Raw genomic sequence first — 14,125 nt, forward strand, 5'->3', positions numbered from 1 at the left:
TCAGATTCTTAATCGTATCCTTAATTTCCTCGTGTCCTACCTGCTCATTGTGTATTCCCTCCTTTGTTACACTCCCAAAAGGCATCACTTCACACTTTTCAGGATTAAATTTCATTTACATATCTGACCAGCCTGTCTAAATCATCCTGAAATCTCAGGCTTTTCCTCTTCCCTATTTACCACAATTTTCGTCTCATCTGTGAACTTATTATACTTCCCAAACTCATGTCGAGGTCATTAATGTACATTACAAACAGCAAGGGACCCAGTACTGATCCCTGTGGTACCCCACTTGACACAGACTTCCCCCTTGTACAACAATCTTCAACCATTACCCTCTGCCTCCTGCCACTTCTGGCTGTCTCACGGCTTGGTACAGATCCTGCTCTGCCCGAAACCCTAAGGAATTACAAAAGGTCGTGAATGTAGCCCAGTCCATCACGCAAACCAGCCTCCCATCCCCTGACTCTATCTACACTTTCTGCTGCCTCAGCAAAGCATAATTAAGGATATTCTCTCTTCTACCTTCTTCAGTCAGGTAAAAGAAACAAAAGTCTGAGGTCATGTACCAGCTGACTCAAGAACAGCTTCTTCCCTGCTGCTGTCTGACTTTTGAATGGACCTACCTTGCATTAAGTTGCTCTTTCTCTACACCCTAGCTATGACTGTAAAACTACATTCTGCACTCTCTCCTTTCCGTCTCTATGAACGGTATGTTTTGTCTGTATAACACGCAAGAAACAATACTTTTCCCTGTATACTAATACATGTGACATTAATAAATCAAATCAAAGCAAATCACTAAGCCATTTTTGCATCCAATTTGCCAAATTACCCTGAAACTCATGGGCTCAGATCTTAATGGCCAGTGTCCCATGCAGAACCTTGTCAAAAGCCTTACTGAAGTCCCTGTAGGCTACATATACCGCTTTCATCTGCTTGCTTAGTCACCTCCTTGAAAAATTCAATGAAATTTGATATTCCGCGGGCAAAACCATGCTGACTATTCTTGGTTAATCCTTGCCCCTCCAAGTGGCGATTAATTCTGTCCCTCAGAATTTTATCCAATTATTTCCCAACCACTGATGTCAGACTCACTGGCCGATAATTTCCTGGTTTTTCCCTATTTCCCTTCTTGAATAACGGTACCACATTAGCTGCCCTCCAGTCCTCTGGCACCTCTCCTTTGGCCAGGTAGGATTTGAAAATTAACTTCAGAGCCCCTGCAATCTCCTCTCTTTCCTCACACCGCTGCCTTGGATACATCTCATCTGGTCCTGGGGATTTATCTATTTTTTAAGATCACTAAAACTGCTAACATCTCTTCCCTCTCAATGCTAATCTCTTCAATTATATCACAGCCCCCCTCCCTGCTTTCTTTTTTTTAATATTCATTCCCCGGACATGGGCATCGTTGTTTGGCCAACATTTATTGCCCATCCCTAGTTGCCCAAGGGCAGTTGAGAGTCAACCACATTGCTGTGGCTCTGGAGTCACATGTAGGCCAGACTGGGTAAGGACAGCAGATTCCCTTCCCTAAAGGACATCAGTGAACCAGATGGGTTTTTCCAACGATCGACAATGGTTTCATGGTCACCAGTAGATTCTTAATTCCAGATATTTATTAAATTTAAAATTCACCTGCCGTGGTGAGATTCGAACCTGGGTCCCCAGAACATTAGCTGATTTTCTGGATAAAAAAAGTCTAGTGATAATACCTCTAGGCCATGGCCTCCTACATTGTCCTTCTCCATAGTGAACACAAATGTATTTAATACCTCGCCCATGTTTTTAGTCCCACCCACTAATTGCCACAATTTGTTTATTTTGCCCACCAGTGTTTTCTCATGCCCCCTCTTCACTTTTCAAATGTATTGTTTAATTACCCCCTGCACTTTCATCGCCCCTCTGGGATGTTTACTGCTTTGAGTCCCTGTATCTGCCGTAAGCCTCTTTTCCCTTCTCCAATCCTATATATCCCTGGACATCGAGTTTGCTGGAATTTTTGATCCCACCCTTCACTTTCACGGGGAGAAGTTGCCCCTGCCTTCTCCCCCTATTTCCTTTTCGAATGACTCCCATTGATCTGATGTGGATTTTCCTAATAGTCGTTGCTCCCAGTCCACTTGGATCAGACACAACCTCAGGCTAAAGGGGTGATCCCTTACAACAGAGATGAGGAGGAATATCTTCAGCCAGAGAGTGAATCTGTGGAACTTTTTGCTGCAGAAGGCAGTGGAGGCCAGGTCCTGGAGTGTCCTTAAGACAGAGATAGATAGGTTCTTGATTAATAAGGGGATCAGGGGTTATGGGGGAAAGGCAGAAGAATGGGGATGAGAAAAATATCAGTCATGATTAAATGACGGAACAGACTCGATGGGCAGAGTGGCCTAATTCTGCTCCCGTGTCTTATGGGGTTATGGTCTTTCCATAACTACCTTGAACCTTACCAAGTTATGGTCACTATCACTGGTAACTGTGAAATTATCCACTTTGAATGGAGAACAGAATGGCAGAGTGTTATTTCAACGGTGATAGATTGGGAAATGTTCATAGAATCTAATTGCAGAAGGAGGCCATTTAATTAATCGAGCCTGCACTGATAACAATCCCACTCAGGCCCTGTCTTATCCCCACAACTCCACATATTTACCCGCTTAGTCTCCCTGACCCTAAGGGGCAACTTATCATGGCCAATCAACCTAACCTGCACATATTTGGATTGTGGCAGGGAGCTGGAGGAAACCCACACAGACACAGGGGAAATGTGCAAACTCCACACAAGAGAGTCACCCGAGGCCGGAATTGCTGTGCAGAGGGACTTTGGCGTGCACCAGTCACTGAGAGTAAGCGTGCAGGCACAGTAAGCAGTTAGGAAGGCTAATAGTATGTTGACCATCATTGCAAGAGGACGCGAATACAGGAGCAGGGATGTCTGACTACAGCTGTACAGGGCACTGGTGAGACCATACCTAGAATATTCTGGATAGTTTTGGTCCCCTTATCTAAGGAAGTTATATTTACCTTAGAGGGAGGGCAGTGAAGGTTCACCAGACTGATTCCTGGGAGGGCAGGATTGACTGTGAGGCGAGACTGGGCCTACTGTGTCTGCAATCACAGGAAATTAGAAAGAATGAGTGAGGATTTCATTGAAATGGATAACATTCTGACGGGGCCGGACAGACTTGATGCTGTTTCCTCTGGCTGGGTGGGGTTCCAGAACAAGGGGTCAAAATCTCAGGATACAGGGTGGGCAATTTAGGGTTGAGGTGAGGAGTAACTTCCTCACTCAGAGGGTAGTGAACCTGTAGAATTCTCTGCCACAGGAGGCCAAGTCACAGAAGGATATATTTAACATGGAAATAGAATGATTTCTAAACTCTAGTGGTGTCAAGGGCATGGCGAGGGTGCTGGTGTCGAGATAGAGGATCAGTCATGATCAAACTGAATGAGTTGATTTAACTTAGACTCATAGAATGCCTACAGTGCAGAATGAAACCATTTGGCCCATTGAGTCTGCACTGGAAACAATCCCACCCAGGCCCTAACCCCGTAACACTGCTAATCCCTCCGATACCAAGGGTCAATTTAGCATGGTCAATCAACATAACCCGCACAACTTTGGAGTGTGGGAGGAAAGCGGAGCACCCGGAGGAAACCCATTTACACACAGAAAGAATGTTCAAATTCCACACGGCCAACCAAGGCTGGAATTGAACCCGGGTCCCTGGCGCTGTGAAACAGCAGTGCTACCCACTGTGCCACCGTGCTGCCCCATTCCAAACCAATTTGATTTATTATTGTCACATGTATTAGCACACAGTGAAAAGTATTGTTTCTTGTGCTCTGTACAGACAAAGCATACCGTTTATGGAGAAGGAAAGGAGAGAGTGCAGAATGTAGTGTTACAGTCATAGCTAAGATATAGAGAAAGATCAACTTAATGTGAGGTAGGTCCATTCAAAAGTCTGACAGCAGCAGGGAAGAAGCTGTTCTTGAGTTGGTTGGTATGTGATCTCCGACTTTTGTATCTTTTTCCCAAAGGAAGAAGGTGGAATAGAGAATGTACGGGGTGGGTGGGATCCTTAATTATGCTGGCTGCTTTGCTGAGGCAGTGGGCAGTGTAGGCAAAGTCAATGGATGGGAGACTAGTTTGTGTGATGGATTGGACTACATTCACAACCTTTTGTAGTTCCTTGTGGTCTTGGTCAGAGCAGGAGTGATACCAAGCTGTGATACAGCCAGAAAGCATAAAGGTGCATGGTGCTACGGGTAATGTATTAGCATGGATAGAGGATTGGTTAACTAACAGAAAGCGAAGAGTGAGCATAACTGGGTGTTATTCTGGTAGGTGATCAGTGACTAGTGGTGTGCCCCAGGGATCAGTGTTGAGATTGCAATTGTTTATGATTTATATCAATGATTTGGAGTTGGGGACCAAGTGTCGTGTGTCAAAATTCACAGATCACACTAAGATGAGTGGTAGAGAAAAGTGTGCAGAGGATGCTGAAAGTCTGCAAAGGGATATAGATAATCTAAGTGAGGGTCTGGCAGATGGAGTACCATGTTGGTAAATGTGAGGTCATCCGTTTTGGTAGGAATAACAGTAAAATGCACTATTATTTAAAGGGTAAAATATTGCAGCATGCTGCTGTGCAGAGGGACCTGGGTGTCCTTGTGCAGGAATCTCAAGGAGTTGGTTTGCAGATACAGCAGGTAATTAAAAAGGCAAATGGAATTTTGTCCGTCATTGCTAGAGGGATGGAGTTTAAAAACAGCGAGGTTATGTTGCAGCTGTATAAGGTGCTGGTGAGGCCACACCTGGAGTACTGTGTACAGTTTTGGTCTCCTTACTTGAGAAAGGATATACTGGCCCTGTGGGGGAGGGGTGCAGAGGAGATTGACTTGGTTGATTCTGGAGTTGAGAGGGTTGGCTTATGAGGAGAGACTGAGTAGACTGGGGCTATACTCATTGGAATTTAGCAGAATGAGGGGAGATCTTATAGAGACATATAAGATTATGAATGGAATAGATAAGATAGAAGCAGGGAAGTTGTTTCCACTGGCAGGTGAAACTAGAATTAGGGGGCATTGCCTCAAAATAAGGGGGAGCAGATTTACGACTGAGTTGAGGAGTACTGTGTGCAGTTTTGGGCGCCGCACCTGCGCAAGGATATTTTGGCCCTGGAGGGAGTGCAGAGGAGGTTTACTAGGCTGATACCGGAGTTGAGGGGATTGAGCTATGAGGAGAGGCTGAATAAACTAGGCTTGTACTCGTTAGAGTTTAGAAGAATGAGGGGAGATCTCATTGAAACGTATAAGATGATGAATGGGATGGATAGGATAGAGGTGGAGAGACTCTTCCCGCTCAAAAAAGACAGTAGGACTAGGGGGCACAGCCTCAAGATAAAGGGGGGGCGGTTTAGAACGGAGTTGAGGAGGAACTTCTTCACTCAAAGGGTGGTGAATCTCTGGAATTCTCTGCCCGTTGAAGTGGTGGAGGCTGCCTCGCTAAATATTTTTAAGAAGCGGGTTGATGGGTTCTTGATAAGAGAGGGGATTAAGGGTTATGGGGAGAGGGCGGGAAAGTGGAACTGAGCCACGACAGATCAGCCATGATCTTATTGAATGGCGGGGCAGGCTCAAAGGGCTAGATGGCCTACTCCTGCTCCTATTTCTTATGTTCTTATGTTATGTTCTTAAATCTCCTCTGCACCCTTTTAATAGCTTCCACATCTTTCTTGTAGTGAGGTGACCAGAACTGCGCACAGTACTCCAAGTGGGGTCTGACAAGGGTCTTATAAAGCTGCAGCATTACCTCCCTGAAGTCCGACAAGTGTTCAATGTGGCAGAGGGGGAGCACTTTAGCAATAGCGACCACAACACAGTACAAATTTGTCATGGACAAGGAGAACTATGACCTGCAAAGTAAGTCTACAGTGGAGCAATTGGGGGTGGGGAGGGGGGAAGCATTCAAAAAGGAGCTGGGGAGAGTACAGAACCAACATGTATCCTTGAGGTGGAAATGTCGGAGCAAGAGGGTGAGGGAACACTGGGTGTCTAGGACAATTCAAGACTGGATGAGGAAGAAGAGAAGGATCTTGAGCATGTCTAAAGGGAACAATTCAGTTGCAGCTTTAGGAGGAATATACGAAGTGCAAGACTTAAGAAAGGAATTAGAGGAGCAAAAAGGGGATAGAGAGGAATTCCATCAGGATGTGGCCTGGGTTGGAGTGTTTGAGCCAAAAGGAGAGACTGGATGGGTTTGGATTGTTTTCCCCAGAGCAGAGAAGGAGACATGATTGAGGTGTGTAAGATTATGAGGGGTATGGGCAGGGTGAATAGGAAGCAGCTGTACCCCTTGGTTGAGGGGTCAATCACTACACTCCAGGCTGATGAAGGGCCTTGGATGAAGGGCCACGTGCAACCACTAGGAGTTTCAGAGCCAAACAAATGGTCAAGTGCAGACCTGGAGGGCCGAAAGGCCTATTTCTGTGCTCTCATTTTCTTTTTGTTTGATCTGACAATTCTGCCTTGGGCTTTAAGCTGACATGCGCTGGTCATGAATTACCATGGCGACACAGTGGCACAGTGGTTAGCACCGCTGCCTCTCAGCACCAGGACCCGAGTTCCCAGCTTGGGACACTGTCTGTGTGGAGTCTGCACATTCTCCCCGTGTCTGCGTGGGTTTCCTCCGGGTGCCCCGGTTTCCTCCCACAGTCCAAAAATGAACAGGTTAGGTTAATTGGCCATGGAAAAGTAGGGGGTACCAGCAGGATTGCTGTTGGGGCATGGCTTGATGGGCCAAATGGCGTTCTTCTGCACTGGAGGGGTTCTAATGTACTGTGTTCTAGCATGATCTCTGCCGTGTCTCAGGTTGGAGAGTGCGTCATATCTTCCATGGAGAAGGAATGGTTGCCATAGAGAGGCAGACTCAGGAGACCACACAGAAGACGCTCGATAGCAACTTGACTCTGAAGACCATCCTTGGTGCCATGAGCTCTCTGCAGCATTGGGCCAGCGAGAGGTTGCTCCTGGACTCCCCTCCAGCCACACCTCAGCCAACAGGAAGCTGGGCAGTGCCACCTTGCACCCAGGTGTCTGACGCACTTGAAGACTTTTTAAAAAATCATTCGGGGGACATGGGCATCGCTGGCTGGGCCACCATTTATTGCCCATTCCTAGTTACCCGAGGGTAGTTGAGAGTCAACCATATTGCTGTGGCTTTGGAGTCACATGTAGGCCAGACCGGGTAAGGATGGCAGATTTCCTTCCTTAAAGAACATCAGTGAACCAGACGGGTTTTTACAACAATGGTTTCATGGTCATCAGCAGATCCTTAATTCCAGATTTTTTAAAATTTGAATTCAAATCCCACCATCTGCCGTGATGGGATTTGAACCAGATCCCTGGAACATTTGCTGAGTTTCTGGATTAATAGTCTAGTGATAATACCACTTGGCAATCACCTCTCCCTAGACTTTTCTCACAGCACTCTGAGTGTGGTTCCAAGTTCCACAGCCTGTGATCCAACACCAATGGACAGTTTGCTGTGTACAGTTCTGGTCACCCTATTATAGAAAGGATATTATTAAACTAGAAAGAGTGCAGAAAAGATTTACTAGGATGCTACCGGGACTTGATGGTTTGAGTTATAAGGAGAGGCTGGATAGACTGGGACTTTTTTCTCTGGAGCGTCGGCAGCTTGGGGGTGATCTTATAGAGGTCTACAAAATAATGAGGGGCATTGATGAGATAGATAGTCAACTTCTTTTCCCAAAGGTAGGGGAGACTAAGACTAGAGGTCATAGATTTAAGGTGAGAAGGGAGAGATACAAAAGTGTCTAGAGGGGCAATTTTTTCACACAGAGGGTGGTGAGTGTCTGGAACAAGCTGCCAGATGTAGTAGCGGGTACAATTTTGTCTTTTAAAAGGCATTTAGACAGTTACATGGGTAAAATGGATCGAAGGATATGGCCAAACGTGGGCAATTGGGACTAGCTTAGCGGTAAAAACTGGGCAGCATGGATAAATTGGGCCGAAGAGCCTGTTTCCATACTGTAAACCTCTATGACTCTAATAGGGCCTGAGCGGGATACAGTGAAAGGTATTGTTTCTTGCACACTATGCAACCATAACATACCATTCATAGAGTACATGGGGGAGAAGGAAAGGAGAGGGTACAAAATATTTTGTTACAGTCTTAGTTATGGTGTAGAGAAAGATCAACTTAATATGAGGTAGGCCCATTCCAAAGTCTAATGGCAGCTGGGAAGATGCTGTTCTTGAATAGGTGATGTCCATGCTGTGAACCCCTGTGACCTCCACTGGGTCGAGGCCACAGAAGAAGCCCCAGTGAGGGTATATATTAAAGACAGGCAGAACTGGGGGGAACAGTATGTGGATGTGGTGACCAAGCGACACGCACAATTATACAATCTCCGAAAATGGAGCAAACGCTGCAATGATGAAACCTCTGGACAGGGTGGTGTCTGAGAGAGCTGTCCCTTCTGCATGCCTTGTCTGCAGTTGTCTGATGAAATCAGCCTCTTGAAGGGTGCGGAAGATTATTGAAGCAGACAGGGTGGGTATTTGAAGAGCAGATCTCTCTTGACAAAATCTGCTCTCGAAGAATTTTGATGAAAATAAAGTGTCAGGAGCAATGAGGATCATTCCTGGCCTTGGTGTTCCTGCTGTTTGTGTTCGGGGAAAAGGCTACAATTCCTCGGATTCCTCGACGCGTTTGTGTCCATTTCTGGAAGAACTTTGAGGAGGAATTTGATGGATGGTTGAGGATAAGATTATCTTATACTTGTAGAGACGTATAAGATGATGAAGGGGATGGATAGGGTAGAGGTAGAGAGATCCTTCCCACTCAGAAAGGACAGTAGGACTAGGGGGCACAGCCTCAAGATAAAGGGGGGGGGGGCGGTTTAGAACGGAGTTGAGGAGGAACTTCTTCACTCAAAGGGTGGTGAATCTCTGGAATTCTCTGCCCGTTGAAGTGGTGGAGGCTGCCTCGCTAAATATATTTAAGTCACGGGTAGATAGATTCCTGGTAGACAGGGGAATTAAGGGTTATGGGGAGAAAGCGGGAAAGTGGAACTGATCCACTTCAGATCAGCCATGATCTTATTGAATGGCGGGGCAGGCTCGAAGGGCTAGATGGCCTACTCCTGCTCCTATTTCTTATGTTCTTATATGCAATTAGGGTGGCACTCTCTGAATATTATAATGCATTGGGATAGATTTTAAACACACGTGTAGATAAGGAGAGATCTCTGTGATAGGGTAACTTCTTTCATTCCTTTATGCATAATTTCTGTAACAATCGGGCAATATATAAAAGCGTGGACTTCTGTATGGATAATGAAGGGAAACTGAATTCAAGTTGAACATGGTTTGACCCACCCAGGCCTGCTTTTTTTGGTTCATGGGACATGGGTGTCACTGGCTGGGCCAACATTTATTGCCCATCCCTGAAGGCATTTAAGAGTTAACCACATTGCTGTGGCTCTGGAGTCACATGTAGGCCAGACCAGATAAGGACAGCAGATTTCCCTCCCTAAAGGACATTTAGTGAGCCGGATAGGTCATCTGTAGATTCTAAATTCCAGATTTTTATTGAATTCAAATTTCACCGCCTGCTGTAGCAGGATGGTAGGGCGGTGCAGTGGCACAGTGGTTAGCACCAGGGACCCGGGTTCGATTCCCGGCTTGGGTCACCATCTGTGCAGAGTTTGCACATTCTCCCCGTGTCTGTGTGGGTTTCCTCCGGGTGCTCTGGTTTCCTCCCACACTCCAAAGCTGTGCAGATTAGGTGGATTGGTCGTGTTAAATTGCCCCTTAGTGTCAGGGGGACTAGCTAGGGTAAATGCATGGGGTTGCAGGAATGGGGTCTGGGTGCGATTGTGGTCAGTGCAGACTGGACGGGCCAAATGGCCTCCTTCTGCACTGTAGGGATTCTACGATCCTATTTCTTTCCCTAAAGGGCATTGATGAACCAGATGGGTTTTTCTGACAATCGACAATGTCTCCATGGTCGTCAGTAGATTCTTAATTCCAGATATTTTTTATTGAATTCAAATTCCATCATCTGGCATGGCGGGATTCGAACCCGGGTCCCCAGAACATTGCCCTGGGTCTCTGGATTACTTGGCTGGTGACAATACCATGATGCCACCTAAGCAGGCACCCTCTGAGTTCAACCCAGAGGTTGCCCAAAATGGTCATCAAAGACCATGGGGGAGAGGAAGTAGCTGCTCCTGGCACATCTGCAGATGTTGGCGATGCCCCCTTGCCAATGCATGCAAAAACTTTACAGAGGTCCCCGTTACACAGTAAGGTAGCTCTGGTGTCTATATCAATGTGGGAAGGAAGGAGTGTTGGTGCCAGTGTGACAATGGAACACTATAGTGTTTAACTTTTTGCATGCTACTCCATGAGAGGGGTGTTGCTCCATCAAGCCGATAGGATACATATTATCCTGTGGCGAATGGGACACTGGCTGCTTACCCACTATTTATGAACTGATCTTCTGCATGAAGACAGACGAAGAGCAATAACAAGGCTTCAGGACTTGCAGTGATATATCCATCCTTGGAAACGGGGTAAAGGTTTGTGAGCATCTGACCCTTACTGGTGATCAGGGATCCGGAAGCTGGTCAGAATGAGAACAGAATGAGTGGGGCGACACACTGGCCCAGTGGTTAGCACTGCTGCCTCACAGCACCAGGGACCCAGGTTCGATTCCCGGCTTGGGTCACTGTCTGTGTGGAGTCTGCATGTTGTCCCCGTGTCTGTGTGGGTTTCCTCCGGGTGCTCCGGTTTCCTCTCACAGTCTGGAAGGCGTGCAGGTTAGGTGCATTGACCATGCTAAATTGGCCCTTAGTGTCGGGGGTGGGGGGGGGGTAAATATATGGGGTTATAGGGATGGCCCCTGCGTGGGTTCGGTGCCGGCTCGATGGGCCAAATAGCCTCCTACGGTAGTGTAGGAATTCTAAAGGTAGTTTCAGATTCTCCCCTGGCTGGAGACTTGAGAACCATGAGGAACAGTTTCAGGACTTAGGACTGACATGGAGAGGAATTCCTACACTCAGAGGGTGCTGAATCTTTGTGATCCTCGAGGGCTGTAGAGGCTCACTCATTGAGAATGCTCAAGATAGAAATCACTGGGGATGAGTGAACATCATATGGGAATAGTGTGGGAAGCTGGTGGTAGATGATCAGCCATGAGCTAGTTGAATGACAGAGTAGGCTCGAGGGGCTGAATGGCCTACTCCTGTCCCTATCTTTCCATCTCCACCTTCCTTGCCCTGGGTCCACCTCCACAGCACTGGCAGCAGCACAACTCTGTGAATAACCTCCCATTTCACAGCTTGGGATGGGCTCCTGCTCTGCCCAAGACCGCAAGAAACTACAAAGTGCTGTGAATGTAGCCCAATCCGTCACACAAACCAGCCTCCCGTCCATTGACTCTGTCTACACTTCCCACTGCCTCGGAAAAGCAGCCAGCATCATTAAGGGTCCCACTCAGCCCGGACATTCTCTCTTCCACCTTCTTCCTTTGGGAAAAAGATACAAAAGTCTGAGGTCATGTACCAACCGACTCAAGAACAGCTTCTTATCTGCTACCATCAGCCTTTTGAAGGGACCTACCTCACATTAAGTGGATCTTTCTCTACACCCTAGTAACACTGTATTTTGGACTCACTCCTTTCCCTCTCCCCTATGTACTCCCTGAGCGATATGTTTTGGCTGTATAGCGTATAACAGACAATACTTTCCACTGTATCCCACTCAGGCCCTATTAGAGTTATAGAGGCTTACAACATGAAACAGGCCCTTCAGTCCAACTTGTCCATGCCACCCGTTTTCTTTAACCACCATGCTCGTCCCAATTGCCCGCATTTGCCCCTTATCCTTCCGTACCCATCTTACCCGCGTAACCGTCTAAGTGCTTTATAAAAGACAGAACTGGTTGTTGTGGTTGGCTTTGCAAAGTCACTGACACACGGATTGTAATGCAACAAGAACAGTGGCTAGAGCAGTGTCTAAATGGGTCATTTTTGGGTTACAGTCACAGCACGTTACTGAAAAGAGAAGAGTAAATGATCACATCTGACAGGCTTCACCGTAAATCAGTTGTAAACTCAAAAGTCAGTCGCAGTCTAAGGTGACAATTAAAGTTAATCAGAACTGCTTTAGTTGGTTGGTGAGATATAACCAAGGCATTGTTTCATTATGAATCATAGATCCCTACAGCGCAGAAAGAGACCCTTCGGCCCATCGAGTCTGCACTGAACACAATCCCACCCAGGCCCTACCCCCATATCCCTACACATTATACCCACTAATCCCTCTAACCTACGCATCCCTGGACACTAAGGGGCAATTTCTTAGCATGGCCAATCAATCTAACCCACGCATCTTTGGACTGTGGGAGGAAACCAGAGAACCCGGAGGAAACCCACTCAGACACGAGGAGAATGTGCAAACTCCACACATTATGCAGTTGAAAGACAAAAATAGTATTTATTTTTATTCTTTCATGGATACCACTGGCCAGGCTGGTATTTATTGCCCATCCCTAACTGCTCTTGAACTGAGTGGCTTGCTATGCCATTGCAGTTGGTAGTTCAGAGACAGCTACATTGCTGTGACTCTGGAGTCAGGTAAGGATGGCAGATTTCCTTCCCTAAAGGACATTAGTGAACTAGATGGGTTTTCACAACAACTGATGATAACCTAATTGTCTTGTTTAAGTGGTTGCAGAAAAGATTTAGGATGTTACTGGGACTTGATGGATTGAGTTATAAGGAGAGGTTGGATAGGCTGGGACTTTTTTCTCTGGAGCGTAGAAGGCTGAGGGGTGACTTTATAGAGGCCTATAAAATAATGAGGGGCACAGATCAGCTAGATAATCAATATCTTTTCCCAAAGGTAGGGGAGTCTAAAACTAGAGGGCATAGGTTTAAGGTGAGAGAGGAGAGATACAAAAGGGTCCAGAGGGGCAATTTTTTCACACAGAGGGTGGCGAGCCTCTGGAACAAGCTGCCAGAGGTAGTAGTAGAGGTGGGTACAATGTTGTCTTTTAAAAAGCATTTAGACGGTTACATGGGTAAGATGGGTGTAGAGGGATTTGGGCCAAACGCAGGCAACTGGGAACAGCTTAGGGGTTAAAGAAAAGGGCAGCATGGACAAGTTGGGCTGAAGGGCCTGTTTCCATGCTGTAAACCTTAATGACTCTAAGATTAGTTTAAGAGCTGGTAACATGATTTGATGCTGATGTCATTGGGATGTTTCACTGGCTTCTAATTTCATTTCACTTTCTGTTCTGTGCAGAGAACATCTCTTTCAATAAACCTCCTGTGTGCTACTCTGAATCTACATGTGAAAAACACATCTTTCGATTCCAATGTCACTTTTGAATTTAAATTCCACTGGCAGTCATTGGTGGGATTTGAACCTATGCTCCCAGAGTATTACTTGGGTTCTAGAATGACTATCGTTCCTATGTCACTATTCCCCCATGTCTTTATTTACAGTTGATACACAAACCGTAATTGCTGCAAAAACCCAAAACAGAGATTGATATGAAAGTTACTGTGTAGAATCATAGAATCCAACTAATTTGCAGTTCACTGCTGGAATTAAAGGCAAACTTGTAACGGGTTAATTTTGTGTTTAAAATTGAAAAGAAAAAGATAACGGAAGCAAATCTGATAGTAAGGGGCGTCGTGACAAGTACATGAATGAGATGGGAATGGAGGGATAAGGTCCCTGGAAGGGTAGGGGGTTTTAGTTCAGTCAGGCAGCACAGTCGGGGCAGGCTTGGAGGTCCGAAGCGCCTGTTCCTGTGCTGTAATTTTCTTTGTTCTTTGAATACAGGAGTTGGAATGCCTTGTTGAAGTTGTACAAGACATTGGTAAGGTCACACTTGGAATACTGTGTGCAATTCTGCTCACCCTATTATAGAAAGGATATTAATAAACTTGAAAGAGTGCAGAAAAGATTTACTAGGATGTTACAGGGACCTGATGGTTTGAGTTATAAGGAGAGCTTGGACAGACTGGGATTCTTTTCCCTGGAGGCAGAGGGGTGATCTTATAGAGGTCTATAAAAT

Source organism: Carcharhinus amblyrhynchos, chromosome 2, assembly GCF_965287045.1.
Source record: "Carcharhinus amblyrhynchos chromosome 2, sCarAmb.v2.hapA, whole genome shotgun sequence".
NCBI classification, from domain to species: domain Eukaryota; kingdom Metazoa; phylum Chordata; class Chondrichthyes; order Carcharhiniformes; family Carcharhinidae; genus Carcharhinus; species Carcharhinus amblyrhynchos.